Genomic DNA, 14,444 nt, shown 5'->3' with positions numbered 1-14,444 from the left:
AAATCTCAAGAGTAGAGGCAGAGTAGGTTAAGCGTCTGAACAACCAAGAACACCTCGGGAATGCAGTAGATTCAGAGTAGGTTAGGTCTCTAACCAACCAAAAATATATCTCAAGGAAAGATGTAGAGTAGGTTAGGCTTCTAACTATTAAAGAACATGTCAAGGGTAGAGGCAGAGTAGGTTAGGCTTCTAACCATCCAAGAACATCTCAAGAGTAGAGACAGAGTAGGTTAGGCTTCTGATCAACTAAGAACACCTTGAGAATACAGTAGATTCAGGGTAAGTTAGGTCTCTAACCAACCAAGAACATCTCAAAGGTAGATGCAGAGTAGGTTAGGTCTATGACTATCTAAGAACCTTGTAGGTTATAATGTAAGTTATTCCTCTGACCCACCAAGACCATCTTGAAATTAGATGCAGAGCAAGTTGGGAATCTGACAAACTAGGAATATCTCAAGGGTGGATAGAGAATAGGTTAGGTGTCTGACCAACAAAGAGCAGCTCAAGAGTAGAGACAGAGTAGGTTAGGCCTCTGACCAACTAAGAACATCTTGAGAATACAGTAGATTCAGTGTAAGTTAGGTCTCTAACCAACCAAGAACATCTCAAGAGAAGATGCAGAGTAAGTTAGGTCTATGACTAAGACTATTATAGGTTATAATGTAAGTTATTCCTCTGACCAACCAAGACCATCTTGAAATTAGATTCAGAGTAAGTTGGGCATCTGACAGACCAGGGATATCTCAAGGGTGGATAGAGAATAGATTAGGTGTCTGACCAACAAAGAACATCTCAAGATAGCAGGTTAGGAATCTAATCAAGCAAGAACATCTGGAGAGTGGATTCAGAGTAGGTTAGGCCTCTTACTACCTAAGAACATCTCAAGAGCAGTTGCAGAGTAGATTTGGTTTATAACTAACTAATAACATGTAAGAGTAGGTGTATAGCATGATAAGCATCTAACCAGCAAAAAGAACCTCAAGACTAGATGCATAGTAAGTTGACCTACCAAGATCATCTTTAAAGTAAATGCGGAGTAGGATGGGCAACTGACACATCAGTAACATCTCAAAGGTTGATGCATAGTGAGTTATGTGTCTGACCAGCCAAAAACATCTTTAAAGTAGATGCAAAAACAGAAGATGCAGAGTGTGTTAGGCACCTGACCAACCAAGAACAACTCAAGAGTAGATAAAGACAAGGTTGGGCATTTGACAAACAAATGTGTCGAAAGGTAATGTGATCCACCAAGAACATTTGGAGAGCAGATGCAGAGGTGAGGTGTCTGACCACCAAAGACAGAAGATGCAGAGTGAGTTAGGACCCTGACCAACCAAGAACAACTCAAGAGTAGATAAAGACAAGGTTGGGTATTTGACGAACAAATGTGTCGAAAGGTAATGTGATCCACCAAGAACTTTTGGAGAGCAGATGCAGAGAAGGTGAGGTCTCTGACCAGCAAAGACAGAAGATGCAGAGTGGGTTAGGCGCCTGACCAACCAAGAACAACTCAAGAGTAGATAAAGACAAGGTTGGGCATTTGACAAACAAATGTGTCGAAAGGTAATGTGATCCACCAAGAACATTTGGAGAGCAGATGTAGAGAAGGTGAGGTGTCTGACCATCAAAGACAGAAGATGCAGAGTGGGTTAGATACCTGACCAACCAAGAACAACTCAAGAGTAGATAAAGAGAAGGTTGGGCATTTGACAAACAAATGTGTCGTAAGGTAATGTGATCCACCAAGAACATTTGGAGAGCAGATGCAGAGAAGGTGAGGTGTCTGACCAGCAAAGACAGAAGATACAGAGTGGGTTAGATACCTGACCAACCAAGAACAACTCAAGAGTAGATAAAGAGAAGGTTGAGCGTTTGACAAACAAATGTGTCGAAAGTGGTTGTAGAGTAGGCTGGATGTCTGAACAACCCAGATCACGTCCAACTTACATAAAAAGAAGCATCTGTGTCTATAAATAAAACAATGACATGACCAAGCTCTCGACCTTACATCCAATTTTCGAAACCACTGAAATCCAGCAGATTCAGACAATTCTCAGAACTTATTTACCGGTTATTTTTTTGCGTGTTGGCCGAAGTTTTCCCTCCATCATTTATCCTGTCCTCGCCTCTACGAGTTCATGTGCCATTTATCACCAAGAAATCGTCTACTGTATATCAAGAGAGAATTGGATTTGAAGTAATGGCCCCCGTAGGAATTTAGTTACAATTGCTTTCTAATTTACTACTCAATCACTCACATTTTTTTTTTAGTTGAATATTAAACTCTGAGAAATTGTTGTAAGAACCTCAAATCTGTCAAATAGCCCTTCTGAAAGATGACTTTTTTTACGCGGAGCCCTCAAAATTCCATAAAACTCTGATTAAATTACGACACGGGAAACGGGACGACGGATTTTTAAGTCGAGTGTCTATTTCACTTTATGGCCCTTTAATATCCTTCGCTAAGTGGCCCTTCTGCTTCGCTGCACATTTTCCCTTCATTTTAAGTAAAACCCCCGGTGTAATTGACCACAAGGACTATAAAGGAAGCTACGCGTAAAAAACACAGACCACAGGATATTACGGCAATTATTTCCATTTTTTTCCGAGAGTAAAAAGAAAATGAGTTCCATCAAATTTAAGACAACTGTTTATTTTCCGGATTTTAACTTTTTATTATCTGGAAATGGGGAAAAAAATGGAAAACTGCAACAGAACGTTAACGTTACCCGATGAAATAAATAGCAACACACAATCCAAAAAAAAATCCCAAGGGCCCGATTCATGTAACAAGTCCTCAGAGGAGTAGATGGACATTTTGAGTTTGAGGGCTTGGATGTCGCCCCAGTGTCCCTCCCTCCATATAACAAAAATGGGCGTGACTTAAAGAGGTATTCCCACCGAACTATAACGTTAAGGATTGGGAAATGGGACCCTCTTACTATAGTGGTGGTCCCTTATTTTTTAGTAATAAGTATAAGGGTCTTGTTTACAAAATAGATGGGAAAGGACCCCTATTTTTTAGGAAGTGGTACCCATGGGTAGATATAAGGATTCTTCACTTAAGAAAATCCCTATTTTTTCTGAAGGATCCCTTAATATTAAGCTGATTCTTGGTACAAATCAGATACTTAAATTCCCTGCACTGCCCCCACAGGAGAAAAAGAGCATTACATATTACCCATATTACCTTCACAGGAGATGTCCTCTTTAGCTGCACAATACTATGGTCAAGAGATAAGTCTACTAAAGAGATGACCTATGCTCAGGGTGGAGAGACTCAGTCCCTGGAGGATCCAACTTCTTAATAGCTATGCATTAAAAAGACCTGCATTATGGATCTTCCTTAATTTAGATCATAACTGATGTCATTTATAGCTGACGACAGGTTCCAAAAGCCTATATTATACTGATTTTAAAAAATGCCTTTGTCAGCATTCTGTATTCTGACACTACTTTATAAAAGTTTATTTCACATTACCCGGCTCTCTGCTAGCAGGGTTTGGTGAGTCCGGGGGTAAAGGAGCAGCTGCAGCAACCTGTGTCTCAGTCACCTCATGCATTCTTCCTCTAGTCCTCACTCATCCCCCTCCCTCCCCTGCCTGCTTAATGCACATGACAGGAAGTGGAGAGAGGTGTGTGTGGAGGATAGGAGACTGACTTAGGCTACATCTGCCCCCTCCCCAAGGACTTACCACACGCTGCTGGCAGGGAGCCAGGTAATGTGAAATTAACTTTTCTAAAGTGCTGAAATAATTCAGAATGCTGACAAAGGCATTTTTTAACGGCATAGCACAGGCTATTGGAACTTGTCACCAGCTAAAAAATTACATTCCTAGTGATAGGTCCACTTTAAGTTGTCAATGAATATATAAAATAAAAAAACAAGACAAAAACCCTTCAAGGACTGTTCCTTTAAGGCAATTTCCTTCATCATTGTTGCTACACAGACACAATAGCGGAATTATTGAACGGGCGATTGTGCTGAATTTGTCACCTGCCCCACTCAATCTCCTCTCTATTAATCAAAAAACCGGGGGCAAAAAATGTATACGTATGTATAACATACACGATGGCGCCAAAGATTTATGTCCCCAAACCACAAGATGAAGTTCTACACTTTCGCCACACGCAAAAAAAAATTGGCTGCTTTATCAATGTGAGATCAATGTGTATAATTTATAATAAATTAGAGGCCCGGAAGAGGGAGCACGGCGCAGCGGGGGGGGGGGGGGGGGATATTTACAGCCGTCCACTCTCCCTCTCTCCTCCGTAAAAACCCGCCATCATTTAGGAGTTTTTCGCATTCCGTTTGATGGAGACAGTGATTGGTTAGGATAATAAAATCTGACACTGACTGCAGCTCTGCCATTGTGCTGCAACCTACAGCAAAGCCGGGGGCTTATCCTCACCATACAGATTCCTCTTCGCTTTATTACATTTCTCCGATCCAATTAGACCCTCTTTGTTCTTTAGGCTTTTTATTTAAAGTCAGGATTCTAAGGAAAGATGTAGTTCCTAATCATCCGGATTGAGGCGGGGCAGTCCCAGATTTAGGGTTCTGTCACGGCCCCATGGGTGTCAGTTATTATCAGCTTCAGATGCAAATGCAAAAACCTCTAGTGATGAGTGGACCCGAACCGTAATGTTGAGCTCTGTGCAGAAGAAGTTTGGGCTCGGCTTTCAGGCTCACCCAAAAAAGCTGGTTGATGGGCAGCTGAGCAACTCATGAAACCAGCACAGTACTATTACTCCTATCCTGTACATAAGGGAACACAAGAGTACTACTACTCCTATCCTGTATATAAGGGCACAGCACAGTACTACTACTCCTATCCTGTATATATGGGCACAGCACAGTACTACTACTCCTATCCTGTATATATAGGCACAGCACAGTACTACTACTCCTATCCTGTATATAAGGGCACAGCACAGTACTACTACTCCTATCCTGTATATATGGGCAAAGCACATTACTACTACTCTTATCCTGTATATATGGGCACAGCGGATCCCCTATAGATAGCACATTACTACTACTCCTATCCTGTATATATGGGCACAGCACAGAACTACTACTCTTATTCAGTATATATGAGCACAGCACAGTACTACTACTCCTATCCTGTATATATGGGCACAGCACAGTACTACTACTCCTATCCTGTATATATAGGCACAGCACAGTACTACTACTCCTATCCTGTATATAGATACAGTACAGTACTACTTCTCCTATCCTGTATATATGGGCGCAGCACAATACGACTACTCCTATCCTGTATATATGAGCACATCACAGTACTACTACTCCTATCCTGTATATATGGGCACAGCACAGTACTACTACTCCTATCCTGTATATATAGGCACAGCACAGTACTACTACTCCTATCCTGTATATAGATACAGTACAGTACTACTTCTCCTATCCTGTATATATGGGCGCAGCACAATACGACTACTCCTATCCTGTATATATGAGCACATCACAGTACTACTACTCCTATCCTGTATATATGGGCACAGCACAGTACTACTACTCCTATCCTGTATACATGCACACAGTACAGTACTACTACTCCTATCCTGTATATAGATACAGTACAGTACTACTTCTCCTATCCTGTATATATGGGCGCAGCACAATACGACTACTCCTATCCTGTATATATGAGCACATCACAGTACTACTACTCCTATCCTGTATATATATGGGCACAGCACAGAACTACTACTCTTATTCAGTATATATGAGCACAGCACAGTACTACTCCTCCTATCCAGTATATATGAGCACAGCACAGTACTACTACTCCTATCCTGTATATATGGGCACAGCACAGTACTACTACTCCTATCCTGTATACATGCACACAGTACAGTACTACTACTCCTATGCTGTATATAGATACAGTACAGTACTACTACTCCTATCCTGTATATATGGACACAGCACAGTACTACAACCCCTATCCTGTATATATGGGCACAGCACAGAACTACTACTCCTATCCTGTATATATGCACAAAGTACAGTACTACTACTCCTATCCTGTATATATGGGCACAGCACAGTACTACTACTCCTATCCTGTATATATAGATACAGTACAGTACTACTACTCCTATCCTGTATATATATAGATACAGTACAGTACTACTACTCCTATCCTGTATACATGCACACAGCACAGTACTACTGCTCCTATCCTGTATATATGGACACAGTACAGTACTACTACTCCTATCCTGTATATATGGACACAGTACAGTACTACAGTTCATTGTATTGTGTATCTATAGGGAGCAGCACAGACAATAGGACTAGCTGTTGCTAGGTAACTATACTTAAATTAAAGGGGAGCTGAAGTAGATAAACAATAAAGCGATACTAATACACAATGACGCCATAAAGCGCTATAAGACAATATCTCCTTGGTTACTTTCTTGTAATATTGCATGTAATTTACACTGCTGACGGATAGACAGATTTTGAATGTAAAAACTTTAATGTCGTTAATCCTCGGAGGCTCCCAAAGTGTCTTTATTATTATGTGTCACAGTAAAAATCCCTTTACTGTTACCAGATGTAGGGAAAACACTTTTTTACCTGGGATAATAGTTGCAAAATTTTACCCTCAAGCATTAACAAAAAAAAAAAAAAATCTACTTTTTGATGAAAGTGAAGCCTCCGCACTACTATCAGGCGGCGCTCCCTTATGTATAGTAACTTTTACCGATGCGACGCCGGAGTCGTGTTTAATAAGCCTCGTAACACAAACCGTAAAACGATAAATCAGTGTGATGTCATAATCTCAGACGAGGTAATAGAAGGGTAATTATCAGTCTTACGATACCTTGTAGTAATACAGAAGTTCAACTTTCAAGGCCATGGAAGCCCTTGTGGAAGGCAAGTCAATAAACACATAAGGTACTAATAAAGTACTAAGTTCCCGTAGTAAATTTGCAGCTTCTCACACATTTCCGTGGTCACATATTGTCTTGGATCTCACATGAGCTGGCTCAGCTTCAGCTGACGTGAGAGAGGAAAGGCTGAGCAGTGAGTGAGAGTTACACTGGGAGGAGGAGGGGCCTGGTTGTGGAGGAGCAGGACTGTGCTAGCTGCTGTGAGATGTGACTGAAAGCCAGTGATGTTGAGTGAGAATGCTAGCATTCAGTTATCAGTGCAAGTTAGTTCTTGCCCCCCTGACCTACTGGAAATCCCTCAGGACATGAGACACCATCAGAAGTACCAAAAGTACACCTACCCGTAAAGCCAGAAGGGGAATATTTACTGCAATGACATTTTTACTTATATTAAGCAATCATAACTTACTCTAATGCAGCAGCTTATAGATTGAGGGTGTTTCTTAGCCCTGGTCACATGTCATCTGCTGTCTGTTTGGATCTCACATGAACTAGCACAGCTTCAGTTGAAGCGGGAGAGGCGAGACTGAGCAGTAAGTGAGTGTTACACTGGAAAGAGGAGGAGCTAACTGAGGAGGTGGAGCAGCAGGACTGTGCTAGCTGCTGTGAGACACGAGGATATATGCACGCCCCTCCAAACTGAATGGTGTTGAGGAAGGAGGCATGCATTTAGTAACTCAGCCACCGGGGTAAGCGGGTAGGTCCCAATAGCAGGTCAATCGGCCCGCAGCACGTAGAGCCGGTTTTTCTCACTTGCTCATCCAATCGCTTTCCTTCCTTGGGTGAACTTGATGTATATGTGTCTTTTTTTCAACCATATAAACTATGTAACTATGTAAGATGGGGAAAGCTTATTAGAGTAAGTACATAATGGTTGACCCTAGTAGGGGGTTGTACTTACCCTGGTCAACTTTGCTCTTTTTTTTAAAGGGATCTCTTTAAAGAGTACATGTAAAACCGCATGGAACATATTTAAAGGGATGTTCTTGGCGACTAGGTGGCACTAAAAACTCCGAAATGGTGTTTCGGAGAGCTTTCTCATGAATTAGTACAAGTTGCATGAAGGCGCATCAGAGCAGGTTCATATTACAGGTACGATTTGCTTCCACGGAGGAAAAAAAGAAAAAAAAAAATCTTTCAAATATTAATTTCCATTTGGAGTCTTTGTGATTTATTTCTTTATTGTGGGAGTCTATGGGTTCGGTGGCGAGTGATTTATACATTTCTTTCCACCTGAATACATTTCAGTGAATTGCAAATTGGAAAAGCGGCAAAAAAACCGAGGAGGCAGGAGATATGTAGCATGTGTCGGGCAGAATGCTTTTTATGCCCGTTCGCTTCATACTGGTAAATCCTCGCGCGGCTGAAAGGAATATGTTCCAGGGTATTAATTACTCAGTAACTTATCTCCGCCGGACGATTTGGCAGCAGCGGGGCGCTCCCAGAACAAGGTCACTCCGCTTAAACAAAAGGAATATTCACTGTGTCATAGTCATTCAGCCGATATCTGTATCAGAGCCTCCGCCAATCGCTAGCACAGTCAACGAGGGAGATTTTCGGAACAATAAGCCAAAATTTAGATGCAGATGACACCCAAAAATTGAGTATATCTCGTAAAGGGAACCGGACACCGGTTTTTACCCCAGTAAACCAGCAGCCCCCCCTCAGGTGGGGAATAAATATTCTAACTAGAAATCCCTCTTTTAGGTAAAAAATTGCCCCAAAAAAACTATTGTTTGCAAAGTTATATGCAAATGTGATGAAATAAGTCGCATTTTGGAGGAGATGAGTCATACTCAGAGACAGGTGGTAGAGCATCACTTTTGATGCCCTGATCGTACGTTCTGTAGCACCAATTTATGCTTCTGGTGTAATTTTAAAGATAAGAGGAATAAGGTGATATAAAACCCCTAAACTGGAGATTTGAGGTGGGCAGATTTATCATGGTTTGTACACCTATTTCCCTCCTTACACCACCTCCCAGCCTAAATTGGTGTCAAGGGGGGGTATTCATAGTTGTGGATAGGTCTCAGCGCAATTTTACACCAGGCTGTACTTATTGTATAACTGCCCAACGACACAGCCCCCCACCCCTGCAAGATATATCAGGAGACCGGAGCTTCCTGATAGATCCACGGATCTATCAGGGGGTAGGATTCCCATATGATAAATACCCCTATAGACAGTTAAAGACATAGTTAGGTATTGGATATTTATCTGCATCTTACATTTCCAACTTTGTCTTTAACTGCCCATGTTCCTACAGCTCAGGAGACTGTGATTCTGGTGCATTTTGAAAGCTAAGATTCTTATCTTTAAAATTACACCAGAAACAAAAGGTAGTGTCTAAGGTTGTGGCATCAAAAGTGTTATTTTTTTTACTAAAAGGAAGATTTTTTTTGTCATTTACCGACCCTTCATTGCCCTTGTGCTGCCACCACAAGTCTTCGTAGCTCTGGAGAGAGTCCTACAGCCAATCACTGCCTGCAAAGGAGAGCACTGAGCCATGAGCTGAACTGGACTTTAAAGAGACCTTTTTAAAGGATCTGTCCATGTAATAGACTGTAGAGCTCAGACGAAGGCTACAGTTTCTTCACTTCCTCACATGGAGAGCGCTGTACGTTGTATAGTGGCTGCGTTAGGTATTGCAGCTCACGAATATTACTGAACTGCGATGGATGCATCCAGATTTATTGACCTCGGACCTCCATCAATCTCAAAATGATTCCCTATTATCAGGATTGGTTAAAAAAATCTGAAAAACCCTTAGAGCATAACATATTTTAGAAACAGCGCCACTGTATTCTACAGGCTGCGTCTGGTATTGCAGTTCAGCCCCTTTCTCTTAAATGGAATTGACTTGTGTTTCTTAACTGGAAAAAGCCCCTTCTTGCTAATAATGGACAACGCCTTTAAGTCCTGTCTATCTATGTAAAACGGTCATATGTTCTAAAGTCAATCAATGTCTAAGGTCCAGGGATCGTCCAGGAGCGAAACAACAGTAACAGAGATCTCGAAACCTTGAGAAATAATTGAAAGTGAGGTTTTTTTTTTCCTCGTTACGTTTCGACATTCTGCAATTTAATTAGATTTGATGGTACAAGAGAAAATGTTCTAATAAATGATTTTAGAACAAGTGGCAGAGAATGGAGCAGTGAGCTTTGGCCTTCACATTCTCCCGTTCCTGGCGCGTCGCCGCAGAGTTCAAATTAATTACAGTGGCGATCAAAAGGTGCGAAAACTTTGCTTCATTAAACCGTCTCGTGTTATTAAACAAACTTCTTCTGAAGAGACGGTCACATAAGAGGCTACATTATCTCTGGACGTCTACAGACCTACCATGGACGGGGCACTCAGCCCATTTCCAGTGTCTTTAGACCAATACATTACGTTTTTTATTAGATTTTTAACTATATGCAAATATTTAAAGTGTTCTGGGGGTGTGGCCATGTCTGCTTTTGCAGACGAACTACTATTTTTTCCAGGACTGACTACTGTCTAGTTGGCTATTAACTAATTTGCATACTATTCCATATAAATCAATGTATTTATTTAAGTCTTCATATATCACCTAAATGTCTTCAGGCAGAAGCAGTAATGGCTAGGGTATTGCTGATGCAGTTGATGATGGATGTGGAGGTATGGGGTGAAGGTGGGGTAAGAGGTGGAGGTAGGGCGTGATGTTGAGGTAGAGGTGGAGGTGGTGAGGTAAAGGTGGAGAAAGGAGTAAAGGTGGAGGTAGAGGTGGAGGTAGGGGTAGATGTTGAGGTACAGTTGGAGATGATGGTGGTGAAGTAGAGGAAGAAGTAAAGGTTGAGGTTGAGGTAGAGGTAGAGGTAGGGGTAGAGGTGAGTTAGAGGTGGAGGCAGGGGAAGATGTTGAGCTAGAGATGGAGATGGTGGTGGTGAGGTAGAGGAATAAGTAAAGGTTGAGGTAGAGGTGGAGGTAGGGGTATATGTTGAGGTAGAGTTGGAGATGGTGGTGGTGAGGTAGAGGAAGAAATAGAAGTGAAGTTAGAGGTGGAGGCATGGTAGATGTTGAGGCAGAGGAGAATGTAGAGGCAGTGGTGAGGTAGAGGTGAAGGAAGAATTAAAAGTGGATTTAGAGGTGGTGGTGAGGAAGAGCAAGAAGTAGAGGTGGAGGTAGGGGTAGGTGTTGAGGTGGAGTTGGAGATGATGGTGGTGAAGTAGAGGAAGAAGTAAAGGTTGAGGTAGAGGTGGAGGTAGGGGTAGAGGTGAGTTAGAGGTGGAGGCAGGGGATGATGTTGAGGTAGAGTTGGAGATGGTGGTGGTGAGGTAGAGGAATAATTAAAGGTGGAGGTAGAGGTGGAGGTAGAGGTATATGTTGAGGTAGAGTTGGAGATAGTGATGGTGAGGTAGAGGAAAAAATAGAAGTGAAGTTAGAGGTGGAGCCAGGGTAGATGTTGAGGCAGAGGTGGATGTAGAGGCAGTGGTGAGGTAGAAGTGAAGGAAGAAGTAAAAGTGGATGTAGAGGTGGAGGTGAGGAAGAGCAAGAAGTAGAGGTGGAGGTAGAGGTAAAAGTAGAGGTGGGGGTGGGGTAGAGATGGAGGGAGAAGTAAAGGTAGAATTACAAATAGAGTTGTAGGAAGAAGAATGGGTGGAGATGAAGATTACGGTGTAGGTAGAAGAAGAGGTGGAAGTGTAGGTAGGGGTAGATGTGGAGGTAGAGGTCGAGGTGAGGTAGATGTGAGTAGAGGGGGCGGTAGGGGTAGAGGTGGAGGTGGAGAAAGGGATGGAAGTGGAGGTACAGTTGGAGTTAGTGGTGTAAGTTGAGGTCAAATTGGAGCGATTTGGGCGAGGGATACGACAGAGGAGCAGTCAATAAAGGAGGTTATGCTTGTCTAAGAACCGTAAATTCCAATGTATTTGCCCTCTCTGACAAGCTCTCAGGCCAGTCCAGAGCATTATCCACACATGAAGAGTTACTACATAATAGCAGAACTGGGTGAAAGTTACACTCCGTAACCCGACCTATCAAGTTTGGGGCATGTCTAATGTGTCAAAGATATTGCTTTGTTTCCCTGTACACAGCACCTGGTGCAAGAAACGGCCATTTCTCCATATATTCTGCTTAGTAAGCACTTCCAGTAATACGTTGAACCCCATATTACATCATATATCATTTCCCTCTGTCAGCTAATGTATAGAATAACATATTTATGGCGGCTATAAAAGGTCTGCCATGTTGTTATATGCCATGTTAAAATTTCTCGGCCATATAATGGAATAGAAAATCGGCCTGGGAACAGTGATAGATGATAGAACTTTACTCCCGCTCTTACCATTTTGTTTAACACACCTCATATTAGAAGAGTTATATCGTCTTCACTAGCAGAAGCCTCCCCAAACAGGTCAATTTTGGGTTTGTGGTGTCTCGTAAAATATGGTATTGAATTCTATTTAGGACCATAACAATTCATTGTAAAGGTGGAAATGATTTCTAAAGTGCAATTCGAGGTGTTAGGAGGACTCAAAACAATCCACCTATAAATGTTATGGTGGTTCCTTGGATATTGTATTACTGTATATTCAGAGTTTGGGGATTTTCGCTGGTGTTTTTTGTAATAAATTCAAATTTCTTCATGTCAACATAATTTTGTTGACCCTTGACATCTAATAAATGGTTCCTCTCTGGTTCCTACCTGATTTTAACCCCTCCAAAAAAAGTCTGGTTGAGTCAATTCGAGTTTTTTTAGGCAAGCCCTTCAAAAATTACAAATTTAGATGGTTGTCACTTTAACAGTTGGTCAAAATGGCTTCTGTTTCTTCAATAATTTGGATGAGGAGGTGATCTGGAAACTAGATGCCTCTGTTGAACCTTAACATAGAGACTGGGTAGGTATAACTCTGACCTGTTTGGAAAGCCCTTGGCTCAAGATTGGGATGAACCAACTTTATAAAGTGGATAAGACCTTCTAAAATCCTTCAGGAGCAGATCCAGATTAGATCAATGCTCTTGCAAGAGATCTGAGTAGATCCAGATTACTGGTGATTAGATCAATGCTCTTGCAGGAGATCTGGGCAGATCCAGATTACCGGTGATTAGATCATTGATGTTGTGGGAGTTCATATCTAAACAGTTCCAGATCATGGAGGATCAGGAATAATATAGCCATACCTAGCTTTTGGATCAAGATTGGAATAATCCAACTTTTTTAGGTGCCTTCCAAACAACCCATTCATTAAAATGACGTACTGCTAGGGATTAGATCTGAACAGATCTAGAAAACTGGTGCGACTGGAGATCAGATCTGACCATATGAAGATTACTAGTGTTGGTAGAGATCAGATCTGACCATATCCAGATCACTAGTGTTGGTAGAGATCAGATCTGACCATATCCAGGTCTTTAGTGTTGGTAGAGATCAGATCTGATCATTTCCAGATCACTTGTGTTGTTAGAGATCAGATCTGACCATATCCAGATCACTAATGTTGGTATCGATCAGATTCGACCATATCCAGATCACTAGTGTAGCTAGAGATCAGATGACTAGTGCTGCAAGAGACTGGATTAACTCCGATTCAGATCAAAAATGTTCCTGAAGATTAGATCTGAGCAAATCTAGATCACTGGTGCAGCTAGAGATGAGATTTCATCAGATCCCGATCAATGGAGCTGCGAGAGACCAAATCTGATCATATCCAGATCAATACTGCAGGGGAATTCATCTGAGAAGATCCAGATCACTGGTGTGCCTAAGGATGAGATTTGATCAGTTCCTAATCACTGTTTCTGCTGGAGGTCTGATCAGATTAGATCCATACAGCAGCTGGAGATTAGATCTGATCAGATCTAGATCACCTAAGTAAAGCTGTGAGCAGCTGCACAATTTTCCAACAGTGGCCTCTACAGGAGAAAAGGGGTATTACATAACGTCCTCACATCAAATGCTCCAGATACTTTTTTGTTGTACTGGGACCCACCAAGACAATGGTTAACCCACCTGGGTTATATATAATTTTAGCTGAAGGCTGAATTTGTATGATCTACATTTCCTGGGAAATATTAATTAAGTAGAATCCATTTTTTTTGTCTCTGGCACATTAAAAGTTTTAGCGTATGGGAGTTGAATCGCATCCACTCTGCCTCTCTCTCGATAACTTGTTCAGGTATTGTAAGTGGGTCAATTTTTATGCCTTCTCATTTTCGGTTCCCTTCATTTCACATCTATCGCAAATGAGAATAAGGCAAAAGAAAGTCACGGAGGGAATGAGAGTGCGGCACCGGCTGTAGACTGGTTAATATCCACTTGTCAAGGTCTCCACAATGTCACCTATATGCATTAAGTTACATCACACATATGTATTCAACAATAACCTTGTAAGATCTAGATATTCCAGAAAAATAGATATTCTGTACAATGGAAACTCAAGTCTTAAGAAAGCCTATTGTGCAGTTACCAGGATGTGACCTCCATTTTAATGACTAGAAGTAAGAGTTTACGATGACATCCCCCATGGTTCATATAAGCTTATATTGCTAAGAGC

The 14,444-nt window shown here is 41.7% G+C and overlaps 1 protein-coding gene across 3 annotated transcripts in view; it reads right to left on the bottom strand.

Annotated features, from left to right (window-relative positions):
- The window catches only part of TSPAN9 (tetraspanin 9), a 328,064-nt gene that overhangs the window by 36,766 nt on the left and 276,854 nt on the right, over positions 1-14,444 (bottom strand). The window lies entirely within an intron of this gene.

The sequence above is a fragment of the Engystomops pustulosus genome, chromosome 4, assembly GCF_040894005.1.
Source record: "Engystomops pustulosus chromosome 4, aEngPut4.maternal, whole genome shotgun sequence".
Classification (NCBI taxonomy): Eukaryota; Metazoa; Chordata; class Amphibia; order Anura; family Leptodactylidae; genus Engystomops; species Engystomops pustulosus.
Note: the sequence above shows the minus strand (reverse complement) of the source record. Positions and strands in the feature narration are given on the sequence as shown.